Source organism: Schistocerca gregaria, chromosome 2 (assembly GCF_023897955.1).
Source record: "Schistocerca gregaria isolate iqSchGreg1 chromosome 2, iqSchGreg1.2, whole genome shotgun sequence".
In the NCBI taxonomy this organism is placed as follows: Eukaryota; Metazoa; Arthropoda; class Insecta; order Orthoptera; family Acrididae; genus Schistocerca; species Schistocerca gregaria.
The window spans coordinates 110,089,685-110,103,164 of NC_064921.1; positions in this window are offsets into that span (position 1 = coordinate 110,089,685).

Here is a 13,480-nt window from a genome sequence, read left to right on the forward strand (position 1 = left end):
CCATCTACAGCCTCTTCCATTTCCATAATATTGTCCTCAAGAACATCGTCAATGTATGGTCCCTCTATATACTCTTTATACCTTTCTGCTTTCCCTTCTTTGCTTAGAACTGTGTTTCCATCTAAGATCTTGATATTCATGCAAGTGGTTCTCTTTTCTCCAAAGATCTCTTTAATTTTCCTGTAGGCAGTATCTATCTTACCCCTCTACATCCTTACATATGTCCTCTAGCCATCCCTGCTTAGCCACTTTGCACTGCCTTTCGATCTCATTTTTGAGAGGTTTGTATCCCTTTTCTCCTGCTTCATTTACTGCATTTTTATATTATCTCCTTTCATCAATTAAATTCAATATCTCTTCTGTTAGCCAAGGATTTCATCTAGCCCTCGTCTTTTTACCTACTTGATCCTCTGCTGCCTTCACTATTTCATCCCTCAAAGCTATCCATTCTTCTTCTACTGTACTTCTTTCCCCCATTCCTGTCAATTGTTCCCTTATGCTCTCCCTGAAACTCTGTACAACCTCTGGTTTAGTCAGTTTATCCAGGTCCCATCTCTTTAAATTCCCACCTTTATGCAGTTTCTTTAGTTTTAATCTACAGTTCATAACCAATAGATTGTGGTCAGAGTCCGCATCTGCTCCTGGAAATGTCTCACAATTTAAAACCTGGTTCCTAAATCTCTGTCTTACCATTATATAATCTATCTGATACCTTCTAGTATCTTCAGGGTTCTTCCATGTATACAGACTTCTTTCATGATTCTTGAACCAAGTGTTAATTATGATTAAGTTATGCTCTGTGCAAAATTCTACCAGGCCGGTTCCCCTTTCATTTCTTAGCCCCAATCCATATTCACCTACTACGTTTCCTTCTCTCCCTTTTCCAACTGTCGGATTACAGTCACCCATGACTATTAAATTTTAGTCTCCCTTCACTACCTGAATAATTTCTTTTATTTCATCATACATTTCATCAATTTCTTCATCATCTGCGGAGCTAGTTGGCATATAAACTTGTACTTCTGTAGTAGGCGGTGGCTTCGTGTCTATCTTGGCCACAATAATGCGTTCACCATGCTGTTTGTAGTAGCTTAATCGCACTCCTATTTTCCTATTCATTATCAAAGCTACTCCTGCATTACCCCTATTTGATTTTGTATTTATCACCCTGTATTCACCTGACCGAAAGTCTTGTTTCTCCTGCCACCGAACTTCACTAATTCCCACTATATCTAACTTTAACCTATCCACTTCCCAAACCTACCTGACATTCCACACTCCCATTCGTAGAACGCCAGTTTTCTTTCTCCATATTAATGCAAATTGTATGTGTGACTTCGACATTTCATTTTGATATTTTTACTTGTCATCACGAAGGTCATCCAAAGGAGACCGCTTTCGGGAATAATGACTTCATTTTCTGCATAGCAGTGGAAGTAACTTTACAAATATTAGGTTTCAGTTTAGAGAAAAGTTTAAATGCTAGCGCTAGACTGCAATAAGTTATGAGTTTTGTGTCAAAACGGCTGCCTCTTTCAATTACTTTCTGTGCTAGTCACATTACAAAGCAATATTAAATAAAGTAAAAATTTCACGAGAGGTTAGTGCATGTGGCATTCTGTTCAGGCTCCTCTAACGGAGTGTTGCGGTACTATTACTCAGCGTTTTCCGCAGGAGGTTCGAGTCCTCGCTCGGGCATGGGTGTGTGTGTGTTATCCTTAGTGTAAGTTCAAAAAATGGTTCAAATGGCTCTGAGCACTATGGGACTTAACTGCTGTGGACATCAGTCCCCTAGAACTTAGAACTACATAAACCTAACTAACCTAAGGACATCACACACATCCATGCCCGAGGCAGGATTCGAACCTGCGACCGTAGCCGTCACGCGGTTCCAGACTGTAGCGCCTAGAACCGCACGGCCACTCCAGCCGGCTTAGTGTAAGTTGGTTTAAGTTAGTTTAAGTAGTGTCTACGTCTAGGGGCCGACGACCTCAGCAGTTTGGTCCCTCAGGAATTCACACACATTTGAACTTTTGAACTATTACTCAGAAAAATCAGTGTTTATCGAGTCCGAATACAAATTTCTGTTAAAGAAATAAAAAATGAATAACGTAACTACATTTGTTTGAGGTGATGAAACTTCATCTCTAAGCCCCATACAGCGTATGACGTAGTAGCGCAAAAGGTTACTAAAGTGGAGAACATGGTTTCAATAAATAAATATACCTCAAGTTTCCATCAGATCCACATGGTGCTATTGTGATTGGTGTTGCAAACTCTGGTGAAAAGTCGGTTACGTAAAACCTTGATTTATTCCACAGAAATTTTATGGAGAAATTGCAGCAGCATACTATTACAATAACTGAACATCCGGTCTTGCTACAATAGCCTACTTCACGGCATTTGTCCTAGGAGGAATGGTCAGTATTCAGAGATACGACAGGCACGATCATTTAAACTGAAAAAATCTGGTAAACTTGTGCTCTAAAATGTGCACCCTGTGTTACGTACTATAAGACGTTACAGACTACAAGAAACACCTTAGTTCTTAGAATTTTTTTAAATAATGTTTTTGCAATTTTTCTTATTAGACTGCAAAGACAAACTAAGAAACCAATTCATAGTTCATAAAACCGAAGTGACCCTTAACATTCCTGAAAATCGTCGTCGTTTTGTTTTGGCCATTTTGCATTCAGTCCCCTATTTGTGCATATACTCTTCTTTATTTTCTTCAGTTCTTCTTTACGAACTCGCAGTCACGAATGGCTTTTTCTGTTGGCGGAGGGCCGAAATGTCGCTCAGCTGCTTTCTGTTCTTTTGCATGTAGTATACACTTTATTTTTCCATTAGGAAGTTAGCTAGTGACAAAAATATTGTACTGTTACCAATAACAGAAATCGCTTTCAATTCAAGTCCACTCGCACCGGAGACTCCCATGAGGCATTATAGGCTAGACAGGATTTTGGGTTTGTGGTCCCGGGGCGATAGGGAGATAGTATTAGTAAGTTTGTGAATCCCCGAAACTCACGTTCGTCGCATCGGTGCACAGTTGCCGCCAGTTGAATCCAGTGTGGTCGGATAGAGGTAGGTTCCCGCGGCATCGAATGTATGGCCGTTTTTAAGACTGGCGGGAATTTCAAATTAAACACTGAAATTTGTATATTAATTTCGAGTATAAGACACATCTGAAATTTGGAGGCAAATTGTGCAAAGAAAAAAGTGTTTCTTATAGTCCTTATACGGTACATTAAGAGCACTGTGAGCACTTTTTAATCTTCGCTGCTGTGAAACACATTTCTTCTACTCAACAACTGCTGAAAGCTCTTAAGGTATGCATCTTTTCTTGCTTTGGTCCCTACTACCTTTTCCCAAAATACGATAAGCAGAGAGCTTGCAGTAGAACAGATTCTTTTCCAAGGTATATAAGATCAAGATGTGCTGGTAGATCTTAAGGTAGGCATTCTAGAACCCATGTTAACTAGACATTTTTAGCTCGAATGATCGTGCCTCTCATATCCCAGAATATTAATCGTTCCTTGTTTGACATCCTGTGAATTGCATATTTTTTGGTTTCGTAGGGCCACAAACGTCGATATTCTTTGTTATTGTGTAAATTATCTTCGGTCTTCTTATGGAAGTGTAAAGGAGGTATACGAGAGGCATTAGGCGAATTTCGAGGCTAGCTAAAAGCTATCGGTTCAGCTAAACACTGACACGTCTAAGCACAGGTACAGCTGGTTTTGTACTTCAAGAACTACCAACAAACAACCAAGCAACACAGAATATTGTGCAGACTTTAATACGTTTTGGCATAATGAAGTACCACATGTGATTTCGTAAGCGTGTTGAATGTTACTGGCCACGGGTTGAGCATCATTAACCTCTAAAATACGAGCGGTAAGGCCGACCTAAAGTGTGCTGTAATTTAAAGTATAATATCTCCGAATAACGGGAGTGGAAGTGGAAGTGATGGGGGAGAAGTATCGATTCATATAATTAAGCATTATCGTTGCGCCGGAAAAGTTTATGGCCCTCGTACCACGCGCTGCGTAATATAATCAACATTTTGGATTCTGGCAGAGAAGGGGGAGGATGGCAGCCTATTATTAGCTATTTGAGGGTGAAAAAATAATTAGCTCATCCTCAACGTCCAGTATTGTTAATTTTCTCCATAAATTGTGCTTTTCCATCATTTCCATTTTATACGTTTAGAATGTATATGGGGAAACGAAGATAGATACGTATCCTGATACTTTCTTGTAGTATTAGTTAATTACAACACACCGTAACTTGATGATGCAAATCTGCCTAACAGTACTTTATGCAGGATGTACAAACGAAAGAGTGAGTCATGGACATTGAAACAAGAAAATAATCGTAATAAGCATATGTCCGGAAATCAGTGATCCCCGTGATATGATGCACGCACAAGCGCAGTCTTGCCAATATTACAATATTATTAATGTCTAAAGCTACTACTATTTGCAAACGCTGCTACTGAAGCGTTAATTACAAAGGATAAACTGCCCTCGTCTGATTTTATCATCATTCCAAATACTTATGTACGTGTACATAGCCTGTATGTTGAACAAACAGTAAACAAAACGAAGGAGAAATATAGAAACGGTTGGAAATTGCAGTGAGAAGAAATGATAACTTTGATGTTTCCCGATGACGTTATAATTATGTCGGAGACAGCGAAAAACTTCGAAGAGCAGGTTAATGGAACGGGCAGTGTCTTGAGAGGAGGACAGATGAACTTTCACAAAAGTAATACAAGGGTAATGGAGCGTAATTGAATTAAAGCAGGCGATGCTGAGGAAATTACATCAGAACATGAGACAACAAAAGAAGTCGATTAATTATTTCATTTGAGCAGCAGCACAAAAAAAAGAAGGCCACAGCAGAGACGATACAAAGTGCATTAGCAAAAAAGAAAGAAAAAAACAGTAAAATTATAAATTATTAACATTTAATGTGAGTTTAAGTGTTATGTGGTCCTTCTTAAATGTACTTGTATGTAGTATACCCTTGTGTAGAAGCGGAAGGTGGATGGTAAACATTTCGGTAGTAAGAGGGCAACTTTCGAAACATGGCTACAGAAGAATGCTGACGATTAGTTGAAGAAATAGAATAATGAGAAGGTACTAAATCGAAGAGCGGAAATTTTTTTTTTTGGCGCTACTCGGTTAAAAGAAGAACTCGATTGATAGGACGCATTTTGAGGCATCAAGGAAAAGTCAGTTTGGAAGGAATTAGACGTATAGAAACTGAAGAGGTGGTCCAGGGCTTCAATACATTTTGCGGATTTAGGTTCAAGTAGCCAGTCAGAGATGAAGAAGCTTGCAAAGGACATATCAGTGCAGTGAGCCGCATCAAACCAGTATTCAGACTGAAAACCACAACAACAGCAACAACAAGTACATCATCAATTATACGAATAACATAACTGGAGACACATGACTCTGAAGTTTATGCACAATAACAGAAGCCGAAATAATGGTTTAATCGCACATAAAGTTGATACTTGTATATCTACAGCAAAATGTAATTCCATCACATCAATGGATAACCGATGCCTGAGGTACGAGAAGGATTTCCCCACTTCGTAAAAAGCTGCGTACTATACCAAGGTCAGAGAGCCTCAGCAATACTGCCGATTCAAGGAAGGGAAAATGGGCCGAATGTGTGAAGTTTTTGCTAGGGAGGGTATTGAAATGAGGTGGTCCATGCAGCTGTTGCAGCCAGAATGCAGGGGAGATGCAGTGGCTAGCACATTAGCGTAGTAAGCAGGAGACCCAGACACAAGTCCCGGACATGACACAATTATTAATTCGTCACTTCAACTTCAGCCCTTATCGTAGATAATTTAATAAACTCTCCCCGTTTCCAAATCTTTCAACGGCATCATTATTTTAATCTGACAGCATATGTTTTTATTTAGAACGTTAAAATGACCTTTTGTTGGGTTGAAACGGTTGTGATTAGTAAATAAATGAAAATACTGTAAGTGGGGTTGCTATTATTGCCACCAATTAGCCGCAATAGTAAAAAGCAAACCTACGTTTCTAGCATTTGTAGACTTAGAGAAAGCTTTTGACAATGTTGACTGGAATACTCTCTTTCAAATTCTGAAAGTGACATGGGTAAAATACAGGGAGCGAGAGGATATTTACAATTTGTTCAGAAACCAGATGGCAGTTATTAGAGTCGAGGGGCATGAAAGGGAAGCAGTGGTTGGGAAGGGAGTGAGACAGGGTTGTAGCCTCTCCCCGATGTTATTCAATCTGTATATTGAGCAAGCAGTAAAGGAAACAAAAGAAAAATTTGGAGTAGGTATTAAAATTCATGCAGAAGAAGTAAAAACTTTGAGGTTCGCCGATGACATTGTAATTCTGTCAGAGACGGCAAATGACTCGGAAGAGCAGTTGAACGGAATGGACAGTGTCTTGAAAGGAGGATATAAGATGAACATCAACAAAAGCAAAACGAGGATAATGGAATGTATTCAAATTAAATCGGGTGATGCTGAGGGAATTAGATTAGGAAATGATACACTTAAAGTAGTAAAGGAGTTGTGCTATTTAGGAAGTAAAATAACTGATGATGGTCGAAGTAGAGAGGATATAAAATGTAGACTGGCAATGGCCAGGAAAGAGTTTCTGAAGAAGAGAAATTTGTTAACATCGAATATAGATTTATGTATCAGGAAGTCGTTTCTGAAAGTATTTGGAGTGTAGCAATGTATGGAAGTGAAACATGGACGATAACTAGTTTGGACAAGAAGAGAACAGAAGCTTTCGAAATGTGGTGCTACAGAAGAATGCTGAAGATAAGGTGGATAGATCACGTAACTAATGAGGAGGTATTGAATAGGGTTGGGGAGAAGAGAAGTTTGTGGCACAACTTGACTAGAAGAAGGGATCGGTTAGTAGGACATATTTTGAGGCATCAAGGGATTACAAATTTAGCATTGGAGGGCAGCGTGGAGGGTAAAAATCGTAGAGGGAGAACAAGAGATGAATACACTAAGCAGATTCAGAAGGATGTAGGTTGCAGTAGGTACTGGGAGATGAAGAAGCTCGCACAGGATAGTGTAGCATGGAGAGGTGCCTCAAACCAGTCTCAGGACTGAAGACAACAAGAGTACAAATGGCTGTGTTGTGCCCGAAGGAATTACGATAGTTGGCTGAAACGTAATGCCTACAAATTTTTAATGTGAAAACTCTTAAAACTTTTTAAATACAGAAAAGTTTTTAATATTTGAGTCGTACTGTGGCTCGCGTTAGTGCCGTTGCTATGTTGGCATCGTTTGGTTGGTATAGTTACAGTTGTCGTCTTCTTCTTGCGTTCATTGGCGCCACTCCAACTGCAAGTGTTGGCTGTCCACTAGCGGCAGCAGCGGCGGTTATCGAGATCTAGTAACAGTGATGCTATCTTTTGGGCGACGTTGTGGTGTTTCCCTGTCGTGAGAGTCGGCACTTCGGTTGGGGACGGACGAGCAGGGCAAGAACACACCGGGGCCACTGGCAGCACGCATGCACTGCCAGATGGAAGGTCTGTAGTCGCGAGGGGTACAACCTCGTTGTCCACCGGACCTAGGACGTTTATGCTGAGTGGACCTTAATTCATGTAGTGAAACCTCCACCATTGTGAGATCGCGCCCTCTGATTGCGTGTTGTTGCTCGCAGTGTCGCTAAGACGAAGAGCAGCGAGTGGAGCGCTTGGGGAAGCGCCACCTAATTAGCCTTCCTCCACCTTTGATTATTAATTGTTGCAGTCTATATATTGCTATTTGTAAAGTTTAACCATTGTTATTTTTCCTGCCTAGTGGTTGCTAACGCCCCAGTTACCTGCCCTGGAGCATAGAGTATGTTACGGCAGTGTACTTATTCTCGCCTTGCCGGTGCTGTCCGGTAAGGCGTGTAGTTCGACAGCTTCTTAGTTTGTGGGCCGGGTGGTGGATTTTCTTCCTACTCTGGTAGTAGTGGTTCCTTTCTGCTTCTGGATGCTTTAAACACCGGAGTCTGAAGATATAGTGCTGACCACCGGTTCCGGTGAGGGTGTGTTATTCCATCGTTGCATCGGTCATTGGATGTTAGATTAGATTAGCGTGGTTCTGAGCACTATGGGGCTTAATAGATAGATTAGGGAAATGATTACTGGTCATGTGTTTAAGCTGCCACTAGTCTGAAGTGAGTGCAACTCTTGGATGCATGTCTCATCGCTTGCAAAGTTTTGAGAGAATTCCCCAGATCGCTCCTTGGAACAACGTCTGCGACCCCTCCCTCCTCCCCCACCCCCTTGGTTTGGTCGGATTTGATGATTGTTTTTTTTAATATTTTAATAACTGTAATTTCAAGTTTGAAGATGTTTAACTGGTTCTTAAAAGATTGTTATTCAGGCCTTCGGCTGTGAAACAGTATTTAAATTATTACTGTTGGGGCCTCCAGCAGAGAAATATTTTGAATTTTTTGTCATTAAGGCCTTAAGCCGTGGATGTCACTTGTCTTAAAATTGTAATTAGACAATTGTATACTAGCAGTGAAATTTTGATGATTATCCTTAAAAATATATTTTAATAACTGTAATCACAGGTTGATGTAGTTTAACTGGTTCTTAAGATTGCTATTCAGGCCTTCATCCATGAAACCGTTTTTAATTTATCACTATGGGGGCCTTCAGCCGAGAAACAGTTTTGAATTTGTTGTCATTAAGGCCTTCAGCCGTGGAACACTTCTTCATTTATTGTCTCCTTTTATTTGTTGTTGTTTCCAAATAAAGTCTACTTGATTGAAAAATAAAGTAACCAACAGTAATTGATTACGTCCCAGTCCTGCCTTCCTTGCTACCAGGTCGCAATATTCTACATTATTTTCTTCATGTCTTCATGTTTGCAGCCCTCTGCCGTCAGATTCTTCCGAATTTGGAGTGTAACACGGTGGTGAGTAATGTAACTGTGTCACTGCGTGAGAAACAGGGTGCTGTAATCGATTTTAGAATTCGTGGAGTCTGTCCACACGTGGAGCACCCTCTGCTTCAGCATGGAAATGCCAGCCACGCACGAGCGCTGCATCAACAACATAGCGACGGCTCGAGATCATTGTAATCCCGACTTGGCCCCTTCCGATTTTCATCTGCGTCCGAAACTTAAAGAACATCTCTGATGACTTCAGTTTAGTATGATGAAGCAGTGCAAGCAGATGTGAGATTGCCACTCCGTCACCAAAGCCAGCTATTGAACAGGCGATGATGATGATGTGTGGTTTGTGGGGCGCTCAGCTGCGCGGTTATTAGCTCCCATACAGATTCCCAACCTCTGCACAGTCCAAACTCGCCACTTTCATGAATGATGATGAAATGATGAGGACAACACAAACACCCAGTCCTCATGAGGCAGGTGAAAGTCCCTGACTCCGTCGGGAATCGAACCCGAGACCCCGTGCTCAGGAAGCGAGAACGCGACCGCGGGTCCACGACCTGCGGACTCTTCAACAGGTACGGTATCAACGGGCAGAAGCCTTGTCTATTGCTAATTCAGCTGCGTGTAGACATGAAGAATAAAGCTGTAGAATGTTAATAACGTTTGCATATGAAGAATTCGCAGGCATTACTTTTCCAAACGAGTGTCTTATAACTGTATACATAACAATATCGGTCAAAATTGATTCAGGAAATATATGCCCACATCATCTGCATCTGAAAGTGGCAGATGGAATATTTGCGGACACAACGAAGGAATATGTCACTATTAATGGCGGAAGGTACTTCTAGGCTGCTAGCAAGGAAATGGTATAAGTAGTTAAGTTTACGTCACTTTTCTACTCTAGCTCGATATAGTAGCTGTAGTCGCTGGATGTCTCACGATAGCACGCTTACTAGACAACAACTCTAGTAAATTTACAATCACAACCCGTCTCCCTCTCTCTCTCTCGCTCTCTCGCTCTCGCTCTCCCTCTCCCTCTCCCTCTCCCTCTCCCTCTCCCTCTCCCTCTTGCCTCTCGCCTCTCGCCTCTCTCACTCCGCGCGCGCATGTGTGTGTTTGTTTGTTTGTGTGTGTGTATCTGTGGGGTGCAGGAGGAGACATTCACTGCTATACTACCATGGCGGTCAGTACAATTTGCCAAGTAACAAAGTTTTAGGTAGGTTACATTCGCTTACAGCACTGTGGTCCTGAAGGAGCAAACTTTGCATCGACAGCACAGAGCGACCATGAAGACACCTGTGAGTGTAGTGAGGATAGGTGTTGGGAGCCTGTGAATATTATTAGGTTTCACTTATTTATTATCAATGTTTATAAGTCGTCGTTCCTCTGCAGCAGCTTCGGCTGTTGCAAGATCAGCTGCGTGTTGGACTCTAGATGACGTCCGTCGAGTTAGCGTTTGCACGCCCAGGAGGTGATGTCACCGACCCTGGCAGCACGGCGGCTGCCGCCGAGCAGGACAGAGGCTGCCCAGCGTGAGCTGGTTCTCTCGCTGGCTGCTTGAGTGTTCTCGGGCCCACTTCGAATTCTACAGTGACCCTTTATGACCCATCCGCGGTGTACCTGGTATCAGCAGTCGTGTGGTTGATTGATCTCCTACCTACCCTAGTGGGTTTGAGTACCCGAGCAGCCAAGTCTCGCTATCCTGTGCAACTGCAAGGTCGTCTGCAAAAGGCGCCATATTAAAAATGTAACATGAGATAATCTCAAGCACAGATCAATTTGTTGTTCCCAGTTTTCAATCACATTGTCAGTGTATATAATAAAAAGCTTGAGACATAAGCTATGCCTTTCACGAACCATTTGATTTATCGGTTTGTCGCCTGACTTAGCATAGTTAGTCCTTACTGTTATATTTTTATCTCTATACAGGCTTTCTGCAATCTTTATTGTTTGTCCAGGATATCCATTCCTGCTCTATATGTTCCCTAAGATTATCCTCTCTACATGTTCGAAGCCTTTTTGTAAGTTTATAAATGTAAAGTGTGTTCCCCTATTGAAATCTCTTTCTTTTTCTATAATTTGTTTGTGTGTGAAAACATTGTCAATACAGGATCCCGCCTTTATGAACCCATTTTGCTCTCCGAATAATATATTTGGGCAATAATTTTTAGACGTAAATCGTGTACATTGTGTCCACTAACGTTATTCAACCATAATCATTGCATCCTTTTTTAGAAATTGATATGATATCTGCAGCCGACCATAGTTTTGGGATTTGGCGTCTTTCTCAATGCATACTGAATAAATGTAGACCTATAAGTTTTGAAAATAAACCCTTGCATTTAAGTAACACTTCACTTACTTCGTCTGGCAAGTGCTTTTTTTCATAGTCATTTAGTTCTTGGATTTTTATGAGGTCTCCGTATTATGTTTTATCGATCTTAGGCGGGTCCTCCACAACTTCTTGATTTTCATTTCACCAGCGCTGTTTTTACGTCTACATCTACATAAAAACCCCTTAAGCTACCGTACAGTACGCGGCGGTAGGTAATTTGAACACCACTAATCGTTTCCTTTGCTGTTTCTCTCGCAGATAGAGCGAGGGAAAAACGACTGTCTATATGCCTCAGAATTGGCCCTAATTTCTCGTATCTTATCTTCGCGGACCCTACACGAAATGTATGTAGGCAGCGGTAGGATCGTTCGGCAGTCAGCTTCAAATGCCGGTTCTCTAAACTTTGTCAGTTGTGCTCTTTTTCCCTCCAGGGATTCCCACGTTAGGTCCGTAACTATTGAATGGTGATCTAACCTACCGGTAACAACAACTCTAGCAGCTCGCCTCTGAATTGCTTCGATGCAGTACTCAGAATAGGCCACCAGCGTCCTATACGCGGTCTCCTTTAAAGATGGATTACACATTCTCAAAATTCTCCCAATAAACAGAAGTCAGCCATTCGCCCTCTCTACCACAATTCTCACACTCTTGCAGCATTTCATATCGCTTCGCATAACTACGCCCAGATATTTGAACGACCTGACTGTATCGAGCAGGACACTGCTAATGCTGTATCCGGGCTTTATGGGTTTATTTTCGCTATTCATCCGCATTAACTTACGGTTTGTACATTAAGAGTCAGTTGTCATTCATCACACCAACTAGAAGTTTCGTCTATGTCATCTTTTATTATCGACACTTTCCTGTAAACTAGAGCATCATCGGCGGACAACCACAGATTGCTGCCCCCCTGTCTGCAGATCATTTACTTATATAGGAAATACCAGCAATCCTATCACACTTCCCTCGGGCACTCCTACCTCTTATGAACACTCGCCCTCGATTACTTAAGAAGTCTTCGAACCAGTCACATATTTGGAAGCCTAGACCCTACGCACGTATCTTCGTTAACAGTCTGCAGTGGGGTATCGTGTCCAATGCTTTTCGAATATCTAGAAATCTGGAATCTGCTTGATGCACGTTCGCAGTACATCATCTGAGAAAAGAGCAAGCTGAATTTCGCACGGTCGGTGCTTTCTAAAGCAGTGATGATTCGAGAACATGAGCTGTTCGGTCTCTAGGAAATTTATTCAATTCGAACTCAGAATATGCTCAACAATTTTGTAGAAACCGATGTTAAGGATAATGGTCTGTAATTTTGCGGGTTCGTTCTATTACATTCTTATACTCGCGAGTCACGTAAGCTTTTTGCAGTCGCTTGGCGCCCTGTGCTGGTCGAGAGATTCGCGATAAATGAAAACTAAGTGGCCAATCTCGTAGAGTTTGTAAAGTCGAATTGTGATTCCATCCGGACCTGGCGTCTTATTTATTTTCAACTCTTTCAGTTGTTTCCCTGCGCCAGAGATCCTTATTACTATGTCACCTTTCGGGACTCTATACGATGGTCAGACGACGGTACGTTTGTACGATTCTCCTGCGTGAACAATTCATTTTCCTCTCTTCTACAGAGAAACTAGACTGGTCAACTAGTGACTGGATGGAAGCCTTAACCAGCTTAGCGATTTTGAATGGGACCAGAATTTTTTCGGGTTCTCCGCCATGTCCTTAGCCAAGGTATGGCGGTGGCATCCGTGGAAAGCTTCGCGGTTATATCTTTTCACAGATGCACGAATCTCCACTAATCGTTGCTGTCGTCATTTGCGTGTTTTCTTTTGAACGAAGAGTGCAACAGACTTTGCTCCTTCTCCGAATTTTGTTATTAAACCACGGTGGGTCTTTTCCGCCCATAATCCATTTACTAGGCGTATACTTGCCCAGAGCACGATTTCCAGTCTGCTTAAACTCGCCCATAATTCCTCTATGTCCATCATTCTTTAACTAAATGTCTGAAGTTCATTGTCCAAGTGAGACACTAACAACTGCTTATCCGCTCTTTCTAGCAGAAACACTCTCCAAGCCCTCTTGACTGATTTCTTAACTTTCATAACCATAGTCGCTGTGATGAAATCATGATCACTAATCCCCGTCTCTATACTGACACCATCGATAAGATCCGGCCTGTTTGTAGTTAGACGGTCCAAGATACTTCCATTGAGTGT